Here is a 16018-nt window from a genome sequence, read left to right as displayed (position 1 = left end):
ATTGATATTCGAATCTGTTCGTTTTTCACCATTAGCGTTCAAATACCATAAATAAGATACCTCTGTGCCCATTTTGTCATTGGCTAAGTCCTCATGAAAATTATAGCTCCTTTTGTCTTAAAATGCTTGATGTGTGTTTTTTTTTTTTTCGGTACTCAGTTTACTTCTTTATGCTTTATAAGCTCTTACATTCTCTTGTAAACACCTAATAACATAAAAATAAGTATTAATAAGCTAATTGAATAAGTAACAAACTTACATGACTAAGTATGCAATGATAAAGATATTTTAAGCAACTATTAGAAAACCTATCTTGTTTTTCTTGCTTTCCCTATTTTTACAAAACCTATTGTTACCCTTGGTCATCTATGTAAGATGACTTTTTGGCCTTACCGCTTCCCTTAGTAGGAAGTGCAACAGCTAACCAACCTCCCCTCAAAGTCTATTGACCAGACTTGCCGCGAGGGGCTCTCACATGCCACTGTTTAGTTTTTGCCTCTACTCCATTCGCTGGCGCGTGGTGGCTTGTTCGTTGGTGTTCTTCCCTCTGATTTTCTTCTCTAGCATTGACGTAAGGAGGGTAGTGCAATCCTGTGAACTACCTACATTTGAAAGTGTTCTAGTGTTTGGGCCTTGTAACCTTATGATGATTTTGACTAGTGGCTTTATTGTGATTTTGCTCCTGATGGTTTCTCTTATGCTCTTAGTCACTCTCTTAGCTTCTATGTAATGTGATTTTGCTTTTAGTCACTTTTTATTGTTGGGATTTGTTTTTGAGACGCTATGGTTGAGACCAAGTTCAAAATTTTTGTTGTGATTCTAGTGATAACTAAGATCACAAAACACGAGCTTAATGGCTCTAACTATCTAGAATGGAGTAAGATGGTTTGTGTTTATTTGTGAATCATTGATAAAGAAGATCACCTCAAAAGTAATTCATCTAATGATGATACAAGACAATCTTAGCTTACAACTTCAAAATTCTATTCACAGTTATGTAATTATTTCAATTAATCATTGTGAGTAGATTAAGGAATTATGGATTTTTTGGATTTTGAATTATGGCAAAGGGAATATTTCCCGTATCTATGACGTGTGTAAGAAATTTTATCATGTAGAGAAACATGATAGGTCTCTTACTACTTAATATATGGATTTTAAAATGGTCTATGAGGATATTATTATTCTGTTGCCCTTTAGTCCTAATGTGAACAAATGGCTATTATGAGTTTCTTTTCTAGTCTTGCTCCGGATTTTGAGATCACCAAATCTCATATTCTCTCTAGTTTTGAGATTACCTCTTTGCATGACACTCTTACTAGAGTACTTTGAACCAAACATTCCAAATTTTCTCAACTTGCTAATAGTGTTCTTGTAAGTCGTGGTAATGAGAATGATACTGGATGGTAGGGCAGTAGAGGTGTTTTCCATAATTCAAGAAACAGAAGTGGGGCATCGTAGCAGTTGTGACAAAAATAATCAGCACAATGGTGGGGTTGTCATCAATCATGACTCGAGGCGGAATTAGTTGTTATTAATGTCATGAGCGTGGTCATACAAAATGCACGTGTTGGGAACTTTAGAGCCAATACCAGCAATTCAGATGGCAAAAGTGGCAATTAGGGATTCTACAGTAGCATTATCTTCTACGAAATATACTTTAGTCTCTTTAATTGAGTTTGTATAGTTCTCTTAGTATTAGACATCATTAAAATCGACCAATTCCTTTGTGACTATTATCATTGAGTTAGGTAAACCCACCACATTGATGTGGAGCTTGTCTTAAGAAACAAGGAAAGCATGAAAAGATGCAAAAGCAGAAAAAGTCCAAAATTCCAGTAAAGAACATGTCCCTGGTGTGTTTCAGCAGTCTAGAACACACCAAGGGTCTGTTTCCACAGGGGGCATGAAAATCATGCCGTAGAGAACACGCACAGGGCATGTTCAAGGTCTAGAAACATGCGAACATGCCCTGGGCGTGTTTCCCTTTGGGGAGCAGTGTGAAGTTTAGTTTTTGGGTCCAAAATATGTCTCCAAGTGGGTTTTCAGCAGTCCATCGTATTCCCACCTATTTTTACTTTTATTTTGGCCAGTTTTACTGAAAAGTTACTTTAAATTATGTTCCTATTTCATTTAGGATTGGCTATAGTTTTCCTACTTCAACAAGGATTTAATTATTTTCCTATTTTATCTGGATTTCCCTAATATATATAATTTATTTAAACCTCTTTTTTGTTAGATAAGATTGGTTTATAAATACCGCTTATTTACATGTGTTTCAGCTTAGAATCTCCAGCAATAAAATTCCAGCAGATAATTTTTTTCTCAAAACTCTCTCTGAGTGAGTTTTTCTTAAGCTTTGTCGTGTCAGGTGGTATCAGAGTGGAGATATCACCCCAATCAAGATGGCCAACCTTGATGGAGGTGGTAATAACGGTGATTCACTAGATGGTAATAAGGAACTAGAGCCCTTGACCTTAGGGATGAAATGTTACAATGATTAGAGCAGTGTCTGGAGCAATAAATGGATCATATTCAAGCATATAGAGATGTTTCAAAGAATTTGCAAATCATGTTGATGCTTTAAGAATTAATACCATCAGGGATAGGGTTGAAAATAGAAGGCTAGGGGATGGTGTAGCGGCAAGTTGTTACACGTAGGTAATATGCCCACTATGAAAGATTCAAAAGAGGAGAACGTCTATGACTATCACGCCCAAATTCCTACCATATTACTATTCACTATTATTGTTTGCATTATAGAATTTATTTGTCCATGATTCCCTCATATAATTTGAAATATTTCTTCATGTTAAGTGATTTGGATCTAACAGAATTCCAACAGAGTTGCAATTAAAAATTTCACCAAGCACCTGATGAACATTTTCATACTCGCATTCATAAATCGTTAAATAAATCAGAATATTCTAAAAATTTTATAATACTAAGCTATGAGTGAAAAAATGGTGATTCGAATTCAATTTACATCCAATAAAATTTATAACACGATTGCTATATTCTATAAATTTCTCTACCACAAATTGATTGCGAAGATGCTCATGCGCATAACCCAAATTTTTGCATTTAGGTTGGTTACTTCACGTCTAGCAGATTTACCTCTCTTGATAAGTCATGACTCCATGGCACAAATCTAAACTTAATAGTTCTTGCATAAATTTTAAACTCTGTTATTTAACATTTAAAGTATTCATGATTATAATTAGAATTTTAAATTGTGTGTATCATAGTTGAATTCTAATTAATTGTAATAATTGTAAATAAAGGGATTAAATTAAATTTGAGAAAGTAAACGGTAAATAATAATATAATCCTAACAAAATAATTCATTGATTTAAATTTTATATTTAAATATTATTTATATATTGTATAAAAAATATTTATCGTATATATTTATTTTTAATTAAAATTTTATACTAAAAAAATTATTTTTATTAATTTAAAAACATTTTGAAATGATAAATAATTTGAAAATTTCATAATAATAACTCAACTAAATTTTTTTTACTAGTTATCAATTAAGCAAAGTAATCAAATATTGTAATAAAAGCAAAACTTGTTGTTACATAATAATAAAGTCCATTGATTTAAATTGTAAATTTTTTTTTTAGTTGTCAATTATGCAAAATAATTGTGCAATTTTTTTTGTTAGTCATCAATTTATTGTCAGGTATATTAATCTTTCTAAACTAATGATTAATTAATATGATTTTAGAAAAATTAATTGCTTTTTTTATTTATAAAATTACATATGGTTTTGTTGATTTATTGTATGGTTTATACTTGGTTTGTAACTTTTTATTATAATGTGATTATCTTATAATTGACAACCGAAAAAGAAAAGATTTTTTTTTTGTTTATTTTATTATTATTATTATTATTATGATGTAATCTTTGAATTGTTAATTATATTAAAGTATATTTTAATCAATAAAAATAAATTTTAATATAAAATTTCATTCAAAATTAAATATAAAATATATTTAGATTATAAAATTTATTTTATATAATAAATAAAAAGTATTTAAATATAAAGTTTAAATCAATCGATTATTTTGTTAATCAAATAAAATTTAAGGGATTATATTATAATTTTCCTTCACCTGTCTTAAATTTAATAAAGTTTATTTGGCTATAATTTTGACAATTAACTAAAATTTGGTTATAATACATACAATTTGAAGTTTTGACTAGGACCTAAACCCTAGATTTTCAAATTCAAATTCAAGCTAACATAAACCCTAGATTTTCTTTCTTCTAATTCATGAAATTAAGAAAGGGAAGGTAGAAATCAATTATATAAAAGTGATTAGAAGTCAGTTTATCTTGATTTAAGAGTGAAAAATCAAATTAAGAAAGTTTTGATCTTTCTCCCCTTCAATTCGGCATTCTCCCTCTCCTCTCTTTTCTTTTTATTTTTCTTTCTTTTATTATGAATTTCTTAAGTATTTATGGCTGAAATAGCATGTGCAAGTCACATGCCAATTTCTTATTCCAGTTATACCCTTAGCCTTCCTTAAAAATGCAAAGCACATCGGCAAAGCACGAAGATGGTCTTGGGTTCAAAATTAATGAAATATAAAATGGGGGAATTAATCACTAGAGGCGCCTTTTAGTGGAATGACCTGGAGAGTTGGAAGAACTCCAGGGTTAAGCGTGCTCGCTTGAGAGAAATCCTATGATGGGTGACCTCCTGGGAAGTTCTCCATTCCACCTATGGGACAAAATCGTGATTAGAGCTCGACCGTTACAATTTGGTATCAGAGCCGCTCGCGTGTCCTCTTGGGCGATGGTGGGGCAAACCTCAGCGAGGACGCTGAGTCCCGAAAGGGGAGGAGAAAGGTCCCTTAGGCAAATTCCACATCGATAAAGCATAGAGATGGTCTTGGGTTCAAAAAGTAATGATATATAAAATGGGGGAACTAATCGCTAGAGACGTCTTTTGATAGAATGGCCTGGAGAGTTGGAAGAATTCCAGGGTTAAGCATGCTCGTTTGAGAGAAATCCTAGGATGGGTGACCTCCTAGGAAGTTCTCCATTTCACCTATGGGACAAAACTGTGATGCTTATGGCCAAAGTGGACAATTCCTCTAGTGGTTGGAGCTCGACCGTTACAGCTTTATTTTACATTTTCTTATGTTTAGATCATTTCATAATAAATAAAATTTTACAGCTATTCTAGTTTATTTCAGGTATCTCTTATTGATTTATTTAATTTTCATTATTCTTAATAAATTTCACTGCCCAAGTAATCTATGACAGGCTGACTAAACTGGATAAGTGGGTTCTTGGCACTAGACACAGTGGTGTCTCGGGCCGTCATACCATGGGACGCAAATACGCAAAACGTCAACCACGTATGCAATCAATATGGCTAAGAAGCCATGATAATAAATAGTCAGGCATACAAGCTATAAATGCAGGCATAAAGCTATAAGCCTTACGCAGTACTGCTTAAACAATCCCCTATTGATATGCCAATCTATCCTGTGATGCCCATTACCTGTCTACAGTGTAGCCGAGCAAAGCGTGTCACATTTGGTACCGGAGCACCCTATCTTATTTTGTCCTGTCCATTATTAATTTTAAATATTATTTATTCATGTGTGGAAATTTTTTTTTTTATTTACAATTTATTTCTGTGGAGAACCGGGTAGAGCCTTCTCTGTTTTATTAGCATCTGGCGGGTTCCAATATTTACCTGTCAACATAATCATATTATACTCATTTCCTTATACATCATGTCATTCACAAGTTCTCATTTAATTTCAAGAAAAAGATATATTTCCTGCATGTGGAAATCCATGTACAAAAATTTATTAATTTTATTTATAACATAAAATATAACTACATGTTTATATACAATAAATCAAAATACTAAGTCTGATACTTGTGCCCTACCATCAAAATACAAAATGCTGAGGTGACTCTGGATCAGAGTGATCCGGTCAAATCTACGCCAGAACACTCATCTTGTTGTGGCGTGGTGCGGTCTCCGCATCTACGCGATGGAAAGTTAATGCGCTAAGCGAACTGCTTAGTGGTGCATAATTTTAAGGAAAAGTAACTAAATAAGTCTAGGTTTACTTTTGGCAATTAAGCATTATCAATTACTTATTAGAATTTTATGTCAATTTGTAGTGGGAAAGTGGGTCCCACATACCTATTTCATATAATTTAGTGTTTAGCAACATATTAGGGTTAAAACCCTATCATAAAATAATTTGTCTTATGAATCTTTCTTTAGGTTCAGTTTTAATGTCTTAATTTTACCTATCAATTTAATCAATTTGTGGCCACTGTTTAGCCACACTTCTTTCATGGAAGTTGTTCCCCTATGTCTTTTCTTTATTTTCTCTTTTGAATTATGTCATTTGGATTTCTAGAACTCAAATTATGGTCAAATAACCATAACTGGTTTATTTCTTAATTCTGGTTCCTCAACTAGGTAGCTTTTGGACTTAGATTTATCTAATTAATTGAACATGTTGCAACCACTTTTAGGCCTAGTGTTCTTAATAGAAATTGTTTCCCTATATCTTATGGTCATTCAGAATTTTGAATTGCAATTTTTCGAGTTTTGTAGAATTAATTATAGCCAAATCACTGGCCTGGACTCGTGTACCTTGTGCCAACAGGATTCCAGTTCAGGTTAGTGGCTTTGACTCAACTTTTAGGGTTTTTACATTCATAATTTGAGGAAAGTGTCTGAAACAAAGTTGGAGCCCTGTTTCTTAGGTTTCCATAACAGTATGGTTCGTCCCAATTAGAGTTTCCTAGTAGGAGATATGACTAAAAGACTATTCTGGAGTCAAGTGGTCACTTAGGTAATTTTTAGAATTTGTATACTAACTTGACCTAGCCAATTGACATGGTTCTCTTGATTTTTGGGTTTTGGTCAAAATACCAATATTGTAGAGTTATGTCTTGTGAAAATTTTACCACTGATTTCATTGCATTTGGACTTTTGTAGACTAAGTTATAGCCTTTTTGCCAAAACTGGTCAGGTAGGCCTATGTCCAGCAAATTCTGGGCAGTATGGTTCTGGACAGTTTTGTGATCTAACTTGGGTCAGCAATTTGGTTTGGTTAAAAACATTTCTGGGCTCTGTGTTCTTCATGAAAGTTGTAGCACTATGTCTAAACTTTTCAATGGTATAAAATTCAGGTCATTTGGACCTGTCTAGAGGGAGTTATGACCAAATGAATGTGTATTGTTCATTTGGTCATTTTTCTGGGTTTATTTTATGGTCAGTCGGATTGGAACAGTAAATTAGTCAAGTTATGGAAAGAATGTGGGCATGGTTTCTTCATGAAAAATGGAGTATTTTGAGTCTAATTTCACCTCCAATTGGCCTCATACCAATTGGAGCAACACAAATTCAGTCATGGCTCAAAATACACACTGGACTTTTAGAGTCCCAAACCTGCATGGAAAATGTACACTCCCAAATCATTTCCTCCAATTTCCCAAACTACAATTTAGCATACATGGAACTTATAAATATCATCAACTCATCTCCACAAAGTCAAATTCCAGTAATTACACAAAATCTCCAATAGTTAGGTCAAAACCCTTACTCAAATTGTCAATCTCAAATACATCATGCAATATAACTTTCAATGCATTTCCATTCATCAAATCAAGGTTAGGTGAATTAAAATCATCAAACCCTTAAAGATCCCAAAGCTGTCGAATTTTTGGTCCTTAACAAACCCATTGTTTTCTTAATTTTTCATGCAATATTAACTCATCTCAACCTCAATTCAAGGTTTAATGAAGAAAGAAAGAGAAATTATGCACTAACCTTATATGGACACTTCTTCAACTTGTGAAAACTCTAAAATTTCTACTCCTTGTGGCTGCCTAGAGCTTCCTTATGGGGTGGAGACAATTTTTATTCAAGGGATTTATGGAAAATATGGTGAGAAAGGGGAGGAAATCAAGCTCAAAAGCTTGAAAATGGTGGGAGTGGTTTGGAGAGAATTTTGGCCATGGGAGGTTTAGAAGGAAGAAGATGACTTTGAGTGGTTGAATTTTTGTCATCTTATACTTATATATAACCTATGGTAAATTGCATAAAATATTAATGATGTAATATTTGCATCATGCTTACTAATAACTCATATATTTATATTTGATTTTCTTTCTTTCTTTTTCCATTTTCTATTCATATATTCACAATTTAATTTATTTTATGTGTTTTAATCTCTCTTATTTTAATTGAAATTTAGGTCAAAATTCAATTCTGGGGTTGAAATGACCAAAATGCCCTTCCTTATGCTTGTTAGGTTATTTTGGTCTTACAGATTAATAAATTTTCTTGAGTTTTCTTTGATATTTTTAATGTCATTTATATCTCAGTAAACCTTTAATTAAGTCCCGAAAATTATTTCCTAGGGTTCCTCGCGGGTCTGGCGTCGACAGTTGACTTCGCAGTGACTTCCTGGTACGGTCACATATCGCCGAAACTTCGGCTCATTTAACCTAGTTGCATTTCATTTCCTTTATTTTCTCTTAATTTTTCTTGTATTTTCTTAACATTTATTCCATCAATTTATGTCTCATCACTATAGTTTAAGTGTAGTTTCAGACATTCTGTGGGACGCTTCTCACCCATCTACAGTATAGCCGAGCAAGGAGTGCACATTCGGTGCCGGAGCACCCTATCTTATCATGTCCTGTCCATTGTTAATTTTAAATTTCATAGAAAATATGTGATTAATATTTTTTTTATTACAAATTATTTCCGTGAAAACCTGGGCAGAGCCTCCTCTGTTTTATTAGCGTCTGGAGGGTTTTACTATTCACCTATTAAAAATAATTTAATATCTATCTCATATTTAAATATACTTCATGTCATATCATGTCATTTCTACTTATACAATTTCATGAAAATATATTTTTTATTCATTCATTCATAGGAAATTCATCTACAATAATTTACAATTTATTTACAATATCAAAATTTATTTCATTCATTCATTCATATGAAATTCATCTACATATCTCAAAAAGATTTATCATTCATTTACTTATATACAATAAACAAAATGCAAAATTAATTATACATGGGCCCTACTAAAACTAATCTATTAAGGTGACTAGCAGACACTATCAGATCTGATCAAATCTCTATCAAGGCACTACTGCTGCGGCTGCTACTGTGGCTGTGTCTGGTCTCCAGTACCTATGCGATGGAAAAACCAACGCGCTAAGCGAATCGCTTCGTGGTGCATAACTTTAAAGTAAAATAACTGGATAATTAAAAATAATAATTCTAAGTGGAATTTCATAACTCTAGGTCAACTGTATTTTTATTGCACTTTGGAAATAAATTAATTATCAGTATCTTATATATTCATTTGTTTCATTCTCAGTCTTTTAAAATCATATCAGTGTCCAAGTAACCTACAATAGACTATAAGGTTGGATACATGAGAGTACATTGGTTAGACAGCCGTATGTCTATCTAGTATATATCTGTCATGTCAGGCACAAGGCCAGCGGGTAGGCTTTTAAAGCGAGAAATAAAATTAGGCACAATGGCCAACTGGCAGGCATAGAGCTTGTAGATCAATCATATCGGACATATTTTGTCAATAAATGATTATCTATGTAGGCATTACCGCTATCTATAGTCCCTAATTGGTATACCAATCGATCCAACTATATACTTAAGTCTAGATTTATTTTGGGCAATTAAGCATTATTAATTACTTATTAAAAATTTTAATATCCATTTATAGTGAGAGAGTAGGTCCCACGTACCTGTTTCATGTGATTCAGTGTTTAACCACATATTAGAGTTAAAACCCTACCATAAACTAATTTGTCTCATGAACCTTTCTTTAGGTTCAGTTTTAGTATCTTGACTTTGCCTATCAATTTAAATAATTTGTGGCTACTGCTTGGACACACTTCCTTCATGGAAGCTGTTCCTCTAATTCTTGTCTTTATTTTCCTTTTTGAATAATGTTATTTGGATTTATAGAATTTAAGTTATGATCAAATAACCATAACTGGTTCGATTCTAATTTCTAGTTCCTTAACTAGGCAGTTTTGGTATCATATTTTGCTAATTTATTTGAAAAGGTTATAGCAACATCTAGGCCTAGTGTTCCTCATAGGATTTGTTGCCCTATATCTTGTGGCCACTCAGAATTTTTTAATTGCAATTTTTCAAGTTTTGAAGAACCATTTACAACCTAATAACTGGCCTGGACTATTCTGGAGTCAATGGTCACTTATGCAATTTCCAGAATTGGTATGTTGACTTGATCTAGCTCATTGACCTAGTTTCCTTGATTTTTAGATTTTGGTCAAAATACCAATATTGTAGGTGTATGTCTTATTGAAATTTTGGCATTGATTTCAGGGCATTTGGATTTCTGTGGACCAAGTTATGGCCTCTTTTCCAAAACTAGTCAAGTAAGCCTATATCTAACAATTTCTGGGCAATGTGGTTCTGGGCAGTTTTGTGACCTAAATTGGGCCAACAATTTGAATTGATTTAATGTATTTCTGGGCTCTGTGGTCTTCATGAAAGTTGTGGTCCTATTTCTAAGCTTTTCAATGGTATAAAATTCAGGTCATTTGGACCTATCTAGAGTGAGTTAAGACCAAATGAATGAACATTGTTCATTTGGTCAATTTTCTGGGTTCAAAATTTGGTCATCCGGATTAGGGCAACATTTAGGTCACTTTTTGGATAGAATTTGAGCATGATTTCTTCATGAAAAATGGAGCCTTTTAGGTCTAGTTTCATCTCCAATTGGCTTCATACCAAGTGGAACAACACAATTTCGATTATGGCTCAAAATGCACATTGAATTCAACAAATTCCCAACCTGCAAAGAAATTACACTCCCAAATATTATTCCTCCAACTCCCTTACTTCAAATTGGCATTCATGGCACTTTTAAATATCATCTCAATACAATCACATTCCAGCAATTACATCAAGTCTCCAATATGTAGTTCAAAACCCTAATCCACATTGTCAAGGTCAATCACAATATACACATGAAATAAAATTCTATCACAAATAACTTCATCAATCAATATATAGCCTTCATCTGCTTATTCATCAACACCATTAATCAACATTTACATACATGAAATTATCAATCTCCTAAGTTCCTCAAGGCTGCCGAATTGAGACATTTACACAAAGTCTTTAATAATTTGTTCAAACTCTAATTCAAATTGTCAACCTCAAATATACACATGCAATTAAATTCTAGTACATGTAATTACCTTAATCAACTTCTCTAATCATCATTTACATGTAAGAATTAATCAAATTCTCGTACTTTTCAAGGCTGTCGAAACTTAACACTTCTCCTAACTTACCATTTCTTTTGATTTCAAGCATAATTCACTTCATCTTAACTTAAAATCAATTTTTAATGAAGAAAGGAAAAGGGTATAAGCACTAACCTCTTTATTCACTTTCTTGAGCTTGTTAAAACTTTGAAATCCTTGGATTTCTTGGCAGCCAATTGATTTCCCAAGGTGTGGAGACAAAATTTAATGAAGTAGACTTAAGGTTTTATGTTGAGAATGCAGAGATTTGAAGCTTCCATGGAGGAAAGGAATGAAGAGGAATTCGGCCATGGGAATTGGAGTGAAGAAGATGAAGGTGAAGTTAGTGGATACTTTGTCATCTTATGCCCTTCTTATGCCCCACAAACCTTGATTTAGTAATTATAATAATTCAAGTTTTAATAATTCTAATAATTCCCCCCATATTTCCTTTAATTACATTACACATATAGTTTTATATTTTCATGGGATTTTTAAAATTTTATTATCACTCATTTTGAATAGATATTTAGGTCAAATGTCAACTTAAAGTGTCAAATGACCAAAATACCCCTCTTCGGGTTATAGTTGGAACTTTTTTTGGTAATACCGATTAAATTTCCGATCCGACGGTTCCTTTAACTTTATATTGTCTATTTCATTTTTATTTTTACTTGTACTAATAACTAAATTTTCTTTGACATTTTTAATGTCATTTGTACCTCAATAAACCTTTAATTACGTCCCGAAAATTATTTTCTGGGGTTTCTCGGGGAACTGGGGTCATCAACTGTCTATGCAGTGACTTCCTGATACGATCACCCATCGCTGTGTTTTCAGCTCCTTCAACCTAGTTGCATTTCATTTCTTTTATTTTTCCTTAATTTTTCTTAGTCTTTATTTCATCAATGTATGTCTCCTCACCCTAGTTTAAGTATAGTTCTAGATATTCTACCAGTTTGAACAGATGTTAATCGTTGGAATAGTAGAACGTATAGACTACCTACGGTGAGGGTGTTATATTCTGGCTGTCCGAACAGACATTAATCGTCGGAACAGTAGAATGTACGGACTATCTACAGTGAGGGTGTTACAATTCTTCCCCTCTAAATAAAAATTTGGTCCTCAAAATTTACTTGATGTGAAGAGCTGAGGAAACTGCTGCCTCATCGTCTCTTCGCTCTCCCATGTTACTTCTTCTGTGTTGTTGTGTTTCCACGGGACTTTCACCAATGGGATCCTCTTATTTTTGAGTTCTTTGACCTCCTGTGCTAAGATTCTGATTGGTTCTTCTTCATATGTCAAATCAGATTGTACAATTATCTCTTCTGCTGAGATGACATGTGAAGGATCTGATATGTATCTCCTGAACATCGACACATGGAACACATTGTGAATTTTGTTCAGCTTAGGTGGTAAAGCTAGCTTATAGGCTACTAGACCCACACGTTTAATGACATCGTATAGACCAATAAACCTAGGACTTAACTTACCTTTCTTACCGAATCTTAACACTTTCTACTAAGGTGATACCTTGAGAAACACCTTATCGCCAATCTATACTCTATGTCCTTTCTCCTTAGGTCAGCATATGACTTCTGTCTGTCTGAGGTGACTTTCAAGTTGTCTCTGATTAGCTTCACTTTTTTCTTTGTTTGTCTCACCAGGTCTGGGCCTACTACTTTTTCCTCACCCATCTCGGTCCAGCATAAGGGAGTTCTGTATCTCCTCCCATATAGTGCTTCATATGGAGCTATCTTTATGCTGGCTTGGTAGCTGTTGTTGTAAGCAAACTCTACCAAGGAAAGATATTTGTCCCAACTTCCTTCAAAGTCAATGATACAGCTCCAAAGCATATCTTCTAGCACCTATCATGTAATTCATTTCATGTCATTATTATCGATCTTCTAACATTTATAACAATTTACTAAGTTCTAAGGGTTACCTGAATCACCTTTTCAGACTGTCCATTCGTCTGGAGATGAAAAGCCGTACTGAAGTGCAGTTGAGTGCCTAATGACTCCTGTAACTTCTTTCAAAACCTCGATGTAAATCTCGGGTTTCAGTCAGATATGATTGATGTTGGCACTCCATGTAACCGTACTACCTCAGCTATGTAAATTTCTGCTAATTTTTTCAATGAGTACTCGGTTCTGATAGGTAAGAAATGAGCTGATTTTGTTAGTCTGTCCACAATCACCCAGATGGTATCATGCTTCTTCTGTGTCAATGGTAACCCGGTGACAAAATCCATGGTGATGCAGTCCCATTTCCACTCTGGTATAGATATGGGTTGCAACAACCCTGATGGAACCTGATGCCTAGCCTTAACCTGCTGTCATATCAGACATCTGGTCACAAAATCATTAGTCTCTTTTTTCATTCCAGGCCGCCAGTACTGTGCCTTCAGGTCATGATACATCTTGGTACTTCCTGGGTGCATAGCATGGAAGCTACTGTGTGCCTCTTTTAGGATATTCTTCTTCAGTTCCTCATCTCATGGTACACAGATTCTGCCTTTATAATACAGGCACACATCTCCTTTCAGCTCATAACCAGTCTCCTTGCCCTCTTTAACTCTGCTCATAACAGTTAGCATCTTTTCATCCCTTATCTGTGCTTCTTGTATTTGCTGTAGCAAACTTGGCTTTACACACAACTTAGCTAAAATAGTCCCATCTGGAACGAAGGACAAGTGAACATTTAGTGCTCTCAAAGTCATCATGGACTTCCTGCTCAGTGCGTTATCCACTACATTTGCCTTTTTAGGATGATAGTTGATCACACAGTCATAATCCTTAAGGAATTCAATCCATCTCCTCTGTCTCAGATTAAGTTCCTTCTGGGTTGGCAAGTACTTCAGACTCTTGTGATCCTTGTAGATATAGCACTTCTCACCATATAGGTAATGCCTCCATATCTTCAATGCAAATATTATTGCCGCCAATTCCATTGTGAGAGGCATCACTATAGATCACATAGTCTTTCCCTGACTCTGGCTGTATCACCATTGGAGCTTCTGTGAGCATAGCCTTTAGTTTCTCAAAACTGATTTGACACTTGTCATTCTAATCAAACTTGACATTTTTATGTAGTAACTTAATCAATGGGGCTGCTATAAGGGAAAATCCCTTCACAAATCTCCTGTAGTATCCTGCTAACCCCAAGAAGCTTCTGACGTCTGTTACATTTCTGGGAGGCTTCAATTCAACTACTGCTTCAATCTTGTTTGGATCTACCCTGATCCCATCTGCTAATACAATGTGCCCAAGGAATGATATCTCATCTAATCAGAAGTCACTTGGACAACTTTGCATGCAACTGCTTTTCTCGTAGTGTCTGTTGTATTACTCTTAGGTGTTCATCATGCTCCTCTCGATTCTTAAAATTCACCAGAATATCATCTATAAAGATCACAACGAACCGATCTAAGTACGAATGAAAGATATGGTTTATGAGGTCTATGAAAGCCGCTGGTGCATTTGTCAGCCCAAATGGCATCACTAGGAATTCATAGTGTCCATATTGGGTCCTGAAAGCAGTTTTTGGCACATTTGTTTCCTTTACTCGTAACTGATGGTAACCTGATCTGACATATATTTTGGAGAATACACTGGCTCCCTTCAGTTGATCAAACAAGTCATTTATTCGTGTAAAGGATATTTGTTTTTCACGGTCACCTTATTCAGCTGCCGGTAGTCTATACAAAGCCAGAGGGTACCATCTTTCTTTTTCACAAATAGTACCGGTGCTTCCCATGGTGACACACTTGGGCGTATGAAGCCCTTATCAAGTAGCTCCTGTAATTGAACTTTCAACTCTCTCAGTTCAGTGGGTGCCATCTTATATGGAGCAATGGAAATTGGTGCAGTACCTGGCATAACCTCTATAGCAGCCTTCACCTTTCTTTCTGGTGGAACACTTCTGGAAATACATTCGGAAAATCACATACAGTGGGAATGTCTGGTAAGCTCGGGCTAGTCCTCCTAGTGTCAAACACATGTGCTAAGAAAGCCTCACAGCCTTTCCTCATCAATCTCCTGGCTGCTGTGGCTGATATAGTGGCAGAAAAACAACCTGTTTCTTTACCCACCACTGTAATCTCATCTCCATCTGCTGTCTGTGATGAAATCCTCTTCAACCGATAATCTACCATCACCAAATGATGTGATAACCAATCCATTCCCAGTATCACATCAAACTTATGAAATGGTAGTTCAATCAAGTCAGCTGGAAGCTCATAACCCTGTATCCTCAGAGGATAACCCTTATAGACCCTCTTCACCATGACACTATGGCCTAAAGGGTTAGTAACTTGTATGTCCTCCTCTAACTCCTCTATCTGTACCCCTCTATCAACTGGCGGTGTAATATACACGTATGAATGTGTGGAGCCGGGATCAATCAGTGCACTTACTAACATGTTATAAAGAGAAAATGTACCTCTAATGATATCTGCTAGATCTGGCTCCTCCTGAGCCCTCATAGCATAAGCACGAGGTGCTACCCTGACCTCCTGTCTCTGGACTGTCTCTACAGTAGGCCTCTGGAATGGACCAGCTGTATCAGGCCTCACAGGTCTTCTACCCCTCGGTGCTACCGGGGTGGACTTCTTTGTCTGGAGTGGAGCAGTGGGAGCACTAGCACTCCTCTGTGGACAATCCTTCAAGAAGTGATCCGTAGACCCACATCT

At 34.9% G+C, this 16018-nt stretch overlaps 1 protein-coding gene across 16 annotated transcripts in view; it reads left to right on the top strand.

The window, feature by feature from the left end:
* The window catches only part of LOC110671695 (protein sym-1), a 54780-nt gene that overhangs the window by 26621 nt on the left and 12141 nt on the right, over window positions 1-16018 (top strand). For 3 of the 16 annotated variants that reach the window (XR_009148932.1, XR_009148920.1, XM_058147211.1), the window contains one exon: window positions 8419-8880. The exons of 3 other annotated variants lie outside the window; for them this stretch is intronic. The gene's annotated coding sequence lies outside the window, so the exon portion shown is untranslated. Of the gene's footprint in view, window positions 1-8418; window positions 8881-16018 lie in introns of those variants that run through there. 10 more of the 16 variants (XR_009148930.1, XM_058147216.1, XR_009148927.1 and 7 more) reach the window with 5 other exon arrangements.

Source organism: Hevea brasiliensis, chromosome 5, assembly GCF_030052815.1.
Source record: "Hevea brasiliensis isolate MT/VB/25A 57/8 chromosome 5, ASM3005281v1, whole genome shotgun sequence".
In the NCBI taxonomy this organism is placed as follows: domain Eukaryota; kingdom Viridiplantae; phylum Streptophyta; class Magnoliopsida; order Malpighiales; family Euphorbiaceae; genus Hevea; species Hevea brasiliensis.
The sequence above is the reverse complement of the archived record's forward strand: the minus strand, read 5'-3'. Positions and strand labels throughout refer to the sequence as shown.